The sequence below is a fragment of the Bos grunniens genome, chromosome 18, assembly GCF_055505025.1.
Source record: "Bos grunniens cultivar Pamir isolate PY7600 chromosome 18, Bosgru_T2T1.0, whole genome shotgun sequence".
Taxonomy (NCBI): domain Eukaryota; kingdom Metazoa; phylum Chordata; class Mammalia; order Artiodactyla; family Bovidae; genus Bos; species Bos grunniens.
Window position 1 is genome coordinate 60,817,885 of NC_141182.1, and position 13,147 is coordinate 60,831,031.

At 42.3% G+C, this 13,147-nt stretch overlaps 1 protein-coding gene and 1 pseudogene across 2 annotated transcripts in view; both read right to left on the bottom strand.

Moving 5' to 3' along the window:
* The window catches only part of LOC147354518 (KRAB domain-containing protein 5-like), a 61,366-nt gene that overhangs the window by 24,999 nt on the left and 23,220 nt on the right, over nucleotides 1–13,147 (bottom strand). The gene's annotated exons all lie outside the window — the stretch shown is intronic.
* On the bottom strand, nucleotides 4,669–6,445 carry LOC147354521 (uncharacterized; annotated as a pseudogene). Its single transcript, XR_015146484.1, has one exon. The product of XR_015146484.1 is annotated as an uncharacterized LOC147354521 (transcript).

Consider the following 13,147-nt stretch of genomic DNA (forward strand, 5'->3'; position numbering starts at 1 on the left):
TCTAGCTGCATCCCTCCCCGTCACAGGAGCAGCTTGACGTGACCAGCACTCTGAACCCAATATCCGGGCTATGTGAAGATATCAAGTGAGTATTTTCTGTTTCAGCTTGTGGGCAAGAATCTGCAAGAAACAGGTGCTTTTGGGAGTCTGGGTTGGTGACCATTCAGGAAAAACGAAGTGTTCTGACTCAAAGTAATGCAGTGCCAAAGCAACACTGGAAGGAGGAAAAATTCAAAAAATGTAATGGAGCTATGAAAGAGAGATTGGGTGCTACCAGATGTCAGTTCGCAATGCCTCCTAACATATCTTAGTGTAATTCTTTTTGAAAAATATTTATTTATTTGGCTGTACTGGAACTTCGGAGAAGACAATGGCACCCCACTCCAATACTCTTGCCTGGAAAATCCCATGGGCGGAGGAGCCTGGTAGGCTGCAGTGCGTGGGGTTGCTAAGACTGGGACACGACTGAGCGACTTCACTTTCACTTTTCACTTTCAAGCATTGGAGAAGGAAATGGCAACCCACTCCAGTGTCCTTGCCTGGAGAATCCCCGAGACGGGGGAGCCTAGTGGGCTGCCGTCTGTGGGGTCGCACAGATTCGGACACGACTGAAGTGACTTAGCAGCAACAGCAACTGGATCTTACTTGTGCTATATGGGATTTAGTTCCCTGATCAGGGATCAAACCTAGGCACCTCCCCCAAGTCCTGACCCCCCACCCCCCACCCCCGCCCTCGCCGAAGCTAGCATTGAGAGCCAGGTGTCTTAGTCACTGGACAACCAAGGAAATCACAGTGTAATTTTTGTGACAGTGATTGTTATTTTAGAATCCAAGCGATATGAAACCTAAAGTTTAGTGTAACTAATGACTGGAATTGCAGAGATATATGGGAAATCATGGAGTACCTTACAGAAACCATACATTTTGGGAGTTACTATATGTGTGCCAACAGTACCTCCATGAGTAATACATCTATAGGAATGATATTTATTAGAAACAGTGTATACAGTTGACAATTGTGTGCTTAGTCCATCAGTCGTGTCTGACTCTTTGCAACGCCATGGACTGTAGCCAGCCAGGCTCATCTATCCATGGAAGTCTCCAGGCAAGAATAGTGGAGTGGGTAGCCATATCCTTCTCCAGGGGATCTTTCCGATCAAGGTATCGATCCCTGGTTTCCTGCATTGTAGGCAGGTTCTCTACCATCTGAACTACCAGGAAGCAATAGAAATAACTTCTCTAACTCTAGAATTTATAAAGTGCTTAACAGAGACATTGTTTCCTATTGAAACATCAATAGTTGGATGATTTGGGTCAGACCATTTTCCAAAAGTAACTTCAGAAATGGGTTTCAAATGGCGGCTATCAGGCATAAAAGCATAGTGTGTCCTATTCTCTGACTTGAGAATATTCTCAAAATTTATAGTTGTATAACTTCATTTTACAAAATCAAAATCACTTTCTTAAAATGTCATTTTCTTTAAATGTGATATATTAATGTTTCAGATATCTTGACTTCCGCTGAATACTTTTAATGTCACATTAATTAACAGATCAGTTTATAATTTGGAATTCAGTTCAGTTCAGGAGCTCAGTCATGTCTGATTCTTTGTGAACCCATGAATCGCAGGACGCCAGGCCTCCCTGTCCATCACCAACTCCCCGAGTTCACTTAAACTTATGTCCATCGAGTCAGTGATGCCATCGAGCCATCTCATCATCTGTTGTCCCCTTCTCCTCCTTCCCCCAATCCCTTCCAGCATCAGAGTATTTTCCAGTGTGTCAGCTCTTGGCATCAGGTGGCCAAAGTATTGGAGTTTCAGGTTCAAAATTCTGCACTCAATGTGCCAGCACATTTGGAAAATTCAGCCCAGGCTTCAGGACTGGAAAATATCAGTTTTGATTCAAATCTCAAAGAAAGGCAAAACCAAAGAATGGTCAAACTGAAGCACAGTTGTTCCACTCATCTCACATGCCGGTAAAGTAGTGCCCGGAATTCTCCAAGCCAGGCTTCAATAGTATGTGAACCAAGAACTTCCAGATGTTCAAGCTGGATTTAGAAAAGGCAAAGGAAACAAAGATCACATTGCCAACATCCCTTGGATCATAGAAAAAGTGAGTTCCAGAAAAACCTCTACTTCTGCTTCATTGACTATGTTAAAGCATTTGTGTGGATCACAAGAAATTGTGGAAAATTCTTAAAGAGATGGGAAAGCCAGAACACCTTAGCAGTCACTTGAAAAATCAGTATGCAGGTCAAGAAGCAACAGTTAGAGCTGGACATGGAACAGACTGGTTCCACATTTCAAAAGGATTACATCAAGGCTATATGTTCTCACATTGCTTATTTAACTTAAATGCAGAGTATTTAGTATTTAAGCTAAATGCGCGGCTGGATGAGGCACAAACTGGAACCAAGATTGCTGGGAGAAATATCAATAACCTTAGATATGCAGATGACACCACCCTTAGGGCAGAGTGAAAAGAAACTAAAGAACCTCTTGATGAAAGTGATAGAGGAGATTTAAAAAGTTGGCTTCAAACTATGTGGGCACCTTCAGTATCCTCTGCTGGATCTTCAGCATGCTTCTCAGTATTTTGGTTCCATTTTAAATGACTGCCAAGTGGAACGACACAATCAACACAGAGAATATAGATCATGGCTACTGTTATTTGTGGCGTGCTGCCCCAAGGCCACAGATGTGAAGCCTTGCACCAAGAACACAGAAGCGGAGCTCAGAATCAAGGACACTTTCAAAGCTGACTAAGCCTCTCTGTAACCTTTTTAAAAGCCCACTGATAGTCATTACCAGGCTTCCCAACTCCCAGTAGGGCAAAGATGCCCACTCCAGTAAGCACCCTATAGTGCCCCAACCAATCACCTAACATCAACCATCCAGCAGCAATTTTGCTTTGAGGCTGTAAAAATTGCCTATTAGCCCATGGAAACTGTCGGCATCCCCTGGTCTGTGGAGATGTGGGCCCGTTGCACTCACAGTGCCTGCTTTATCTCTGCCCTTTGTTTTTAATAAACTCACTCCTTTCTGAAATGCCCTGTATCTGGAAATCCTTTTTGAACCCGCACTGACTGCCTCAACACTTATGGCTGATTGACAGTGTTGTACAGCAGAAAGGAACACAGCACTGTAACAATGTAGAAGGGTGGGATGGGGAGGGACATGGCAGGGAGGCTCAGAAGGGAGGGGACACGGGTGTACCTATGGCTGATTCTTGTTCACGTTTGACAGAAAACAACAAAATTCTGTAAAGCAAGTATCCTTCAATGGAAAAATTTTAAAAAGATTAAAAAACTCAAAAACTAAAAATACATACATTCCAAAAGAAAAAAAACTTCCATTTTTACAAAAAAATTGTGAAACAATTGCCCGGTGGATACAAATCTGCCAGCAAGTGCAGGGGATATGGGGTTGAACCCTGGCCCAGGAATATTGCACATGCTGCAGGGCAACTTAGCCTGTGCACCACAACTACTGAGCCTGTGTGCTGCAACTACTGACGCCTAGAGCCGCGCTTCACAGAGGAAGCCACCGCAATGAGAAGCCCATGCACCACACCTAGAGGAAGCCTGCACACAGCAACAGGCAAAAATTTTTTAAACGTTTAAAATATCAGGGACAAAAATAACTCTATCAAAAATTGGACCAAGGCCTCATATCTCCAAAGAAGACATTTCGATGGGCAAGAGGCAAATGAAAGACACTCAGTGTCAGTAATTATTAAGAAAAGGAAAACAAAACTACAATGAGGTATCACCTCATTCTAGTCAGAATAACCATTATCAAAATGCCCACTAAGGATATAATAAAGGCTGAAGAGGCTATGGAGATCAGGGAACCTCCTACATGACGGAAGGCAACGGAAGCTGGTGCAGCGGCTAGGGAGGACAGTGTGGCAGTTCCTTAACAAACACAACCTCCTGACATGAAAGGAAATAAATTCCATGAAAAGTCGACAAAACAGATTAGTTGACAACTCTGTAAATTCGTGGTAAATCTGATACTTACCATGCTGATATTCTCACTTTGGATCTATCATTCCCAAATTCTTTAAATAAATATGCACTAAAACTCCTACACTTGCACATTCTATATTAGTTTTCTCACTGCCAATGTATGTACCTTCAGATATTTATATATTGCATTCAATGTATGTCAAAGGCGTGAGAAAACAGTTCCTTTAAGCCTAGATGAGAGACATGTGCTGAGAATTTTACATATGGTAGAATTTTATGAATCTTAGTTCAGAATTTTGCAATCATGTTTTTTAATTGTCCTTCCTGTGACTTTGTTAAATTTATATTTGCTAAAATGATCCCATGGAAAGTCTTAGTTCAACAGAAGAAGAAAGGAAAATTGAAGCTGCTGAGTTTATGAGAGAATTCACAGCAAGCCTTGAGGGACCCTGTGGGAGGTCAAGGCTAGAACCAGGCCCAGACAGTGTCAGTAAGTGGGACTCAGGCTTATGAGTGACCCTGGGTGAAGTGCTCTGGGCTCAGCAGACTGAGGGTCAATCGGTCTCTGCAGACCAAGACGAGCAGGATTCTGATGAGCTCTGTAAGGGTGTCATTGAAGGGGGACCTGTGAAGTAGAACCTGGGGCTGAGCAAGACTGCTGATCACAGTCTTAACACTTCATTCATTACAATCAATTGAAACACTAGAAACCATTCACTTTTATTAATAGCCATGTATTAATTTCACACAGGGTTGAACATAAACATTTTACAATCCACAGTATGATCTATGATTAAATCAGATTAAAAGCACAGAGAAAGATACTCATTTTTCTGATAAAAGGATGTGAGGATCATTATGTTTATGACTTACAAAACAAAGCCTAGGAAACACTTAGTAAACAAGAAATACACTAATTACATGCCTTTTCTGGAAAGGCTTCTAATACATTTCTAGGTTATCACAGAAGCTGTCTATAGTTCAACATTGTCAAGTAATATACTTCACTTATGCTGATATTATAAAGATAAATCAATATTGTAGTGAACTGTGATTGTGTTCTTACAATTCAAGTGAGGTAAGTATTGAAACTTTAGAACAGACCTTTGGAGAAGTTCCCTGGTGGTCCAGTGGCTAAGACTCCGCATTCCCAATGCACGGGGTCTGGGTTCAATCCCTGGTCAGGGAACTAGGTCCCACATGCTGCAACTAAGATCTGAGGCAGCCAAATAAATAAATATTAAACCAAAAACAATAGAACCAACTTCTTTCTTACTTTAATACATGGAAAGATTTCATGATCACTTATATTATGGCAACCTCCCAGGATATTTCATATGAATAACAAACACCTGCATTTAGATGTTCATTGTACATTTTACATTCCGGTTCCATTCTGTAATGGAGAACAGATAGAAATGGTCACAACACAATATAGAAGGGCTTCTCTTATCTCCAAAGTACAAACCATAAAAAAAAAATCTATATTTGCATACACACTAAAAATGAAGCACAATATGGATTTCATAGTTGAATTACACTCATTCTCAAATAATCTCAAATCATGTCATTATAAACAGGATACATTGCTAATAACTGTAACTTTCTAACCACCAACCCTTCATCTTGTGACCATACTAACATGTTCACTTTCTATGTGTTTTAATTATGCATTACTCTCCATAATAATTCTCCTTCAGAGGAACTTCAGAAAACAGGATTGATGAAATCCTTACTAATTTTCAGTCTCTGATATGTATTTAGATTTATGTTTTGATGAAATACATTTGTACATATTTGTTACATTATTTCCATATGTTTCTTGTATAAGCTCTCATGCTTTCTGATGTATGTTTAAGACAAACCTCTTTCATCACTTGTTTCATTACTAGGGCTTGTCTCCAGTGTGTGCTCTCAGGTGTTGAGTGAGATCACTGCTCTGACTAAAGGCTTTGCCACATTGCTTACATTTGTAAGGTTTCTCTCCAGTATGAATTTGCTGATATTTAGAAAAATTTGAGCTCTGGCTAAGGCTTTGCCACCTTCTTTGCATTTGCATGGTTTCTCCCCAGTATGAATCCTCTGACGTTGGGAAAGACCTGAGCTATTGGTAACGGCTTTGCCACATTCTGTACATTTCTAAGGTTTCTTCCAAGTATGAGTTCGCTGATGTTCAGTAAGATTTGAGCAACGGATAAAGGCTTTGCCACATTCCACACATTTGTAAGGTATATCTCCACTATGAATTCACTGATGTTGAGAAAAACTTGACATCTGCTGGATGGCTTTGAAGCAATCCTTACATTTAGAAGTTTTCTCTCCAGTATAAATTCGCTGATGTTAAGTAAGATTTGAGTTCTGATAAAAGGCTTTGCCACACTTTGCACATTTATAAGGTTTCTCCCCAGTATGAATTTGCTGATGTCGATTAAGATTTGAGCAATAGATAAACACTTTGCCACACTCCTTACATTTATAAGTTTATAAGATTTCTGGCCAGTATGGATTCACTGATGGTGCCTAAGATGTGAACTGTTACTAAAGGCTTTGCCAAATTGTACAATTGAAATGTTTCCGATCTGCATGAATCATCCAATTGCTACTTAGATCGGATGAGTGAGTAAAGACTTTTATACATTCCTTACACTTGTTTTCTTTTTGTGGATTCAGAATAATCTGCTGTTCAATAAGTTCTGAAGACTGATTAGAAACTTTACCATATTCACTACAATTATAAGTCTTCTCTCCAATATGATTATCTTTATAGAAAGACCTGATATTTGATAAATGGAACATCATAGTTACTCAGAAATGTGCACAGTTTTATTAGGACTCTCAAGAAATGAAACAGCAACCAGTTCATGCAGGTTGTCACAAGCCAAGAAGAGCATTTTAGTTCTCACTGTGAAAGAGAAAGGTAATCACCAGACAAGATTTCGTCATGGTTTAACAGGAAGAAGGCAGCAGGTGATAGCCATCTATGACAGAAACAGAAATAAATCCAGACTTCTCCAAAATCGTCTCCAATGAAGCAGATCTTCAGAAAACACATGACGAAGAATGACTTCTTCACTGATGCTTGGACCTCTCACCTGAGTCATTGGCTCCATCCATTCACACGTACCTGGGTACATGGCCATTGTCTCCATTCTGCTTATATTCCTGATATCCTTCATTTGCTCCAGAAAAGTGACCAGGTCCACCTTATAAACCATAAGACCTGTTCATCAGAGAATAGAATATTTGTTTTGCTAGAGATTCAACACTTTCCAATCTAATATGTATCCAGGTGAGAAGACAATGCATGGTGGAATGTTAAGACAACCTAGAAAAATATTTCCTCAAATACTTTATTGAAAGGTCCTATACAAAACTAACTAATACATAAAAACCAGATCCTGACATTCTGGTCACATACTACAACACAAAAGTAAGTAATGTAAATTTGATTTGAAGAGGAGGGTGACAGTATTTTATACCACAGAACTTATAGAATTAGCACTAACCTAGAAGCAGGTAGATTACATCAAGGAAGAAAAAAATTTAAATTATCATGAAGTCTTCTTTCTAAATTCACAATTTCCCATTTTCCCATAGAAAGCAGGGATCTGAAACGCTATTAAAAGAAGCAGAAGTTTCCAAGAGACATTCTAGAAATGCAGGAACCAAAACCCTGAGAGTAGATAGATCCCAAAAGGAAGTTATCCTCAACCAAAGTGGCCAAGTTCCTATAGTTGTCTAACATCATGGTAGAGAGCACCCCTGAGTTGGGTCTTGGTCTTTGGCTGGCGTTGTTCTGTGCACAAGTCACACAGGTAGCACTGGTCTGCACACACAGGGCTGGGAGCTTAGGAACGAAATAGCAGTGGCCCAGTAAGCTCTCCAGCACAGTTTTTCCTAAACGAGTTTTCTCATGATGTTTTACCAGCTGGATTTCTGTATTGCTGGAGACAGAGTCTTTGATCTGGGAGCTCCAGCAGCCCTCCTTTTATTCTTCCCTCATTTAGTGCCCATTGATCTTCTTCCTTGGTAAACCTTGGGGATGGAGGTAATTCTGGTGCCAAGAGGACCTTAAAGATTGCCTCGGGGCCCACTGTGGGGCTCGGGTGGGTCACCACCTCCTTGGCTGCCAGGCCGCCATCCAGTTCCCATTGCTGACTGGATCAATTCCTTGCTGATGGCCCTTACAATGGATGACTGCCACTTGGGAAGGCTTCCAGACTGCTTCTAACAGCTGAAGATTTCTTTTTTTTTTTTAAATCTCCTTTCCTCCCGCTGTCAATAGTCCCCTTTCTTTATAAATGGCTCCATGTACATGTAAAGTAGCAAAGGCATACCTTGCCTCAGTATAGAATTTGACTCCTTTCCCTTCGGCGTGCCATAGTGCCTGGGAGAGTGCCCATAGCTCAGCCCGCAGTGGTGACCACCCTTGTGGAAAGGCCTCAGCCTTCACTATCTCGTCAGTTGTTGTTATGCCAGAGCCTGTTTTGTGCTGCCCATCTTGGATGAACTGCTTCTGTCAGTGAACAGTTCCAGTTCTGGGTTCTAGAAGGGAATGTCCATCAGGTGCAGCCTGCTCGAGTAAATCTCATCTATGAACTCCTCACAGTTATGAGAGGGGTTCCTGCTTCTGTAGGTAAAAAGTGGTAGGTTACAGGTCCGAGTTGGACCTGTAAGTTTTTGCAACGCAGTTCTTCATAGTGAATCGTCCTGGAGTTGGCCAGCCACTTGTGTGCCCTGTTCATCAGGGCAGTAACAGCATGGGGAACCTTTACATTTACACTTTTTCCTAGTGTAAGCTTATCTGCTTCTCTGGCCAGAATCACAGTGGCAGATAATGCTCGGAGGCATGGTGGCCGTCCCATGACCACTGGATCCAGTGGTTTGTACAGGAATGCGACTGGGCACTGACATGGCCCAACTGTTTGTGTGAGGACCCCCAGTGCAGTGTGATTTTTTCATGTACAGAGAGGGTAAAGTCCCTTGTCTCATCTGGCAGCCCTAATGCTGGAGCGCTGGTCAAGAGTCTCATTCACATTCATTTTTCCTCCACCTGGCCACTCTCTTGAGGGAGATTTAAGATTCCTCTTAATATTGGCAGGTCGGTACAAACTCCCAAACTGGACCAGCCTCACAGGGAGGGATCAAATCCCCAAGAGGCTGGCACATCCTTCCAGCCTCGTGAGGTCATCACAGACCCCAGGTTTTGGGCCCCCTCAGTCTCCGAAGGCCGTGGACTGTGAAGCTCACTTTCACTGCATTCAATCAGCAATCATGCATACACAATCACTCAGAGGTTGTCACAATACCCCCCTCTCCTGAGTCCCCAGGTCTCCCTATCTGATGCTCCCTTCCTGGGAGCTCCAAGGAGGTGATCAGTCTCCTCTTCTACACATTGGATTAAGACCTCCTGACTTGGGACTGGCCCCAGGCCTTTACCTGATCCTGTGGCTATTCCTGGTGAGTTGGTCTGTCCCTTCAATGAGTCTGGTCAGGGCTCAGCCATCCAGAGAGTTAGAGCACCGTTCCAAAAGAGCACAGAGAATACCATCAGGTATCACGCCTCCTTGTTTGTCTCAGGGTCCTCTGCTCTGACCTGGCTGAGCCACCAGTCCGGCGGCTCAAGGGGCCAATGTAGTTGGAATCTCGCTGGGGTCTCCAGAAATGTTGCAGAAACCAGTACTTGAGAAACTAAGCACCACACTCAGAGAGTTGGAGAACTCAGGTTCATTACACCGGTGGGCCCAGAGGAGTTAACACTCCAAGCTCTGAGCCCTGAACAAAGGGGTTACAGAGTTTTCATACATGGACAGGCATGATTAAGCAGGTTTGCAGGTTTGCAGGGGCTAGGGCGATTCCAAAGAGCAGGACAAGGGTGAGTGAGATAAGCTCCAGTTCCAAGTATTGTGAGTCCCCACTTTTTGAGACCTATGTGATATAGACTTTGCAAGGAGCAAGCTGAGTTACAGAGGCAGAAGGAGCAGGAGATCATGTAAAATTTTGATTTGTTTCTCTTGACCTTCACAGCTTTCTTTGGAAATAAAGCAGGGACAGCAGTGAACATTGGGTTAAAAATGTGTGTGCCTAGACGCTCAGTGATGTCTGAGTCTTTCCGACCCTTTGGACTCTAGCCCACCAGCTCCTCTCTCCATGGGATTTTGCAGGCAAGAATACTGGAGTGGAGTGTCATTTCCTCCTCCAGGGGATATTCCTGACCCAGGGATGACGCCCAGGTCTGTTAGGCCTCCTGCATTGTCACTTAGACTCTTTAGTCCTACTGCCACCTTGGAAGTCCAAAGGTGCACAAGGGAATGGAGAAATGTCTGGGAAAATGATGCCTTAAATGCATACCTGATGACCAAAAAAGGAAATAATGATCTGTGTTAAGTACTAAGTGACATAACAAAGGCTAAAAAAAAAAAAAGATACACGTGGCCTGAACGTTGAGAGTTAGGTTTTATTTTGTGGAAATGTGAGCCCAGGAGACACAGTGTCAGGTGACTGCAAGACAGCTGAGGAGGCAAGACAGGAGCCACACTATATACAATTTTGCAGCAAGGGGCAGGTAATCTGAATATTAAAAGTGACAATTAATGCAAGGGAAAAACATCTCTCACATGAAGAGATTTAGTGATTGTCTATGTATGGGGCTTCCCTCATAGCTCACTTGGTAAATCACCTGCCTGCAATGCAGGAGACCCGGGTTCAATTCCTGGGTCAGGAAGATCCCCTGGAGAAGGAAATGTCAACCCACTCCAGTATTCTTGCCTGGAGAATCCCACGGACAGAGGAGCCTAGTGGGCTGCAGTCCACGGGGTCGCAAACAGTCGGACACGACTGAGCTCACTTTCACTTTCACTATGTATGGGAAAATGGAAGCATCTGGGCTTATTGAAATCATTTATTTCATATGCATCTAGCTATCTGGGGACAATCCTTCTTCCTTGATTGTTCACATCCCAATTCCAAGGGGACGACAGAAGACCAGAGGTTTAAATGGCATCGCCATCTCAATGGAGATGATTTTGAGCAAACTCCAGATGGTGAAGGAATGGGAAACCTGGCGTGTTACAGTCCATGGGTCTCAAAAGTTGGACAAGAGTGAGTGAGTGAACAACAATAAACATAGAGACACAAGCCCATCATACCCTGACTGCTGAATGGATGAGGGAGCTCACTGATCACTAAGTCACACCCTCTATGAATCAGTATATTCAAGAAACAAAGTCTGAACAAAAATGGCGGATGGCAGCCTCTCACACCACCGCCCACCCCCCCATCCCCACGCCTCAACCAGCCCCAGCTCCTCAGCAGTTACCAAGTAGGAAACAGCTGGTGGCTTCTGAATAGCTGCCTTTGTTTCACCCAGGCTCAGAGATCTGCTTTTAGAAAAGGCTTCTTTAGTGTTAGAGTCAAGCTGGCCTGGATGAACAGCAACAACCTCAGATACGCAGATGATTTTACATTACTGGCAGAAAGTGAAGAGGAACGAAAGAGCCTCTTGATGAGGGTGAATGAGGTGAATGAAAAAGCTGGCTGAAAACTCATCATTAAAAAAACTATGATGATGACATCCAGTCCTATCACTTCATAGGAAATAGCGGGGAAAAGTGGAAACAGTGACAGATTTTCTCTTCCTGGGCTTTAACATCACTGTGAACGGTGACGGCAGCCATGAAATCAAAAGATGCTTGCCTCTTGAAGGCTATGACAAACTTAGTGTAGTAAAAAGCAAAGACATCAATTGCTAACAAAAGTCCATCTAGTCTAAACTATGGTCTTTCCAAGTCGTTTGAGATTTGGACCATAGAGAAGGCAGGGCACTGAATAATTGAGGCTTTCAAATTGTGTGCTGGAGAAGACTCTTGAGAGTATTTTATCATTGAGGAACTAGGGTAAATACACTTAACATATTTAATGTTAGTTCATCTAAAAAACTAATTTTGAAGTAAAATTCAGGTTTGCATTTGCCCATTTAAGGGAGGTGTCCTAAGCAGTGAAGAAATAATTTGAGGATGAAATTTATTAAATCATACATGTAGTTTCCAAGGATTGGAAATTATAGGGTAGAAACAAATAATATCTGTCCCCAGTATTCCCAGAAGTTTGGCAGTTTGTTCACGACTCCACCCACACATTAAGATTTAAAAGGGCTTAATATAGTTACTCAGAAATCCACAGAGTTTTTCCTGAAACCTCCTCAGTGGCTCAATTGAGGAGCCATCAGGTCATGCCATTTGTCTCAGGCCAAGACAAGAATTCTTGTCCTCACTGCGAATGTGAAAATTAATCACTGGAGAGAAATACATAAATGATAAAAAGAATCAAGAAGGGGTCAAGAGATGACCCTCTATGACAGGGACAGAAATAAACCAAGGCTAATCCAAAATCATTTCCGTTGAAGTAGATCTTCCCAAACCACATGACAAAGTATTGCATCCTTCATCGCTTTCATCTGAGTCATCTGCTCCGTCCACTGACATGTACCTGGGTGTATTGCTGTTTTCTCCATTTGATTTACAGTCCAAGCATCCTTCACTTCATCCTGAAAGATGACCAGATCCAGCTGAGAGAACACAAGACATGTTCATCAGAAAAAGGAATATGTGTTTTGGTGGTGATTCATCTGTTTCCGATCCAGTATGTGTTAAGGTAAGAAGAGAAGTCAAGGTAGAAGGTTAAAATAGCCAAAAAAAAAAAAAAGGATTTCCCCAAAGACTTTATTGAAAGCACCTTTAAAATACAAATGCATAAAAGCCAGATTCTGAAATTGTACTCAAGCTCTACTGAGGTTAAAGCAGGTAGAGGAAATCTGATTTTAAGAGGAGGTTGGCGCTATTTGACGCCAGAGAATTTATAGAATCACCACTAGTCCAGAATGAAGGGTATGCAGGTCATGAAGCAACAGTTAGAACCAACACGGAACAATGGACTGGTTTCAAATAGGGAAGGAGGACCTCAGAGCTGTATATTGTCACACTGTTATTTAAATTATATGCAAAGTACTTTATCCAGCCAAAGCCATGCTGGATGAAGTAGAACCTGGAATTAGGATTGCCAGGAGAAATATCAATGATCTCAGATAGGCACATGATACCACTCTAGTGGCAGAAAGCGGAAAGGAGCTAAAGAGGCTCTTAATGGGGATGAAACGGAGAGTGAAAGAAGCTGGCA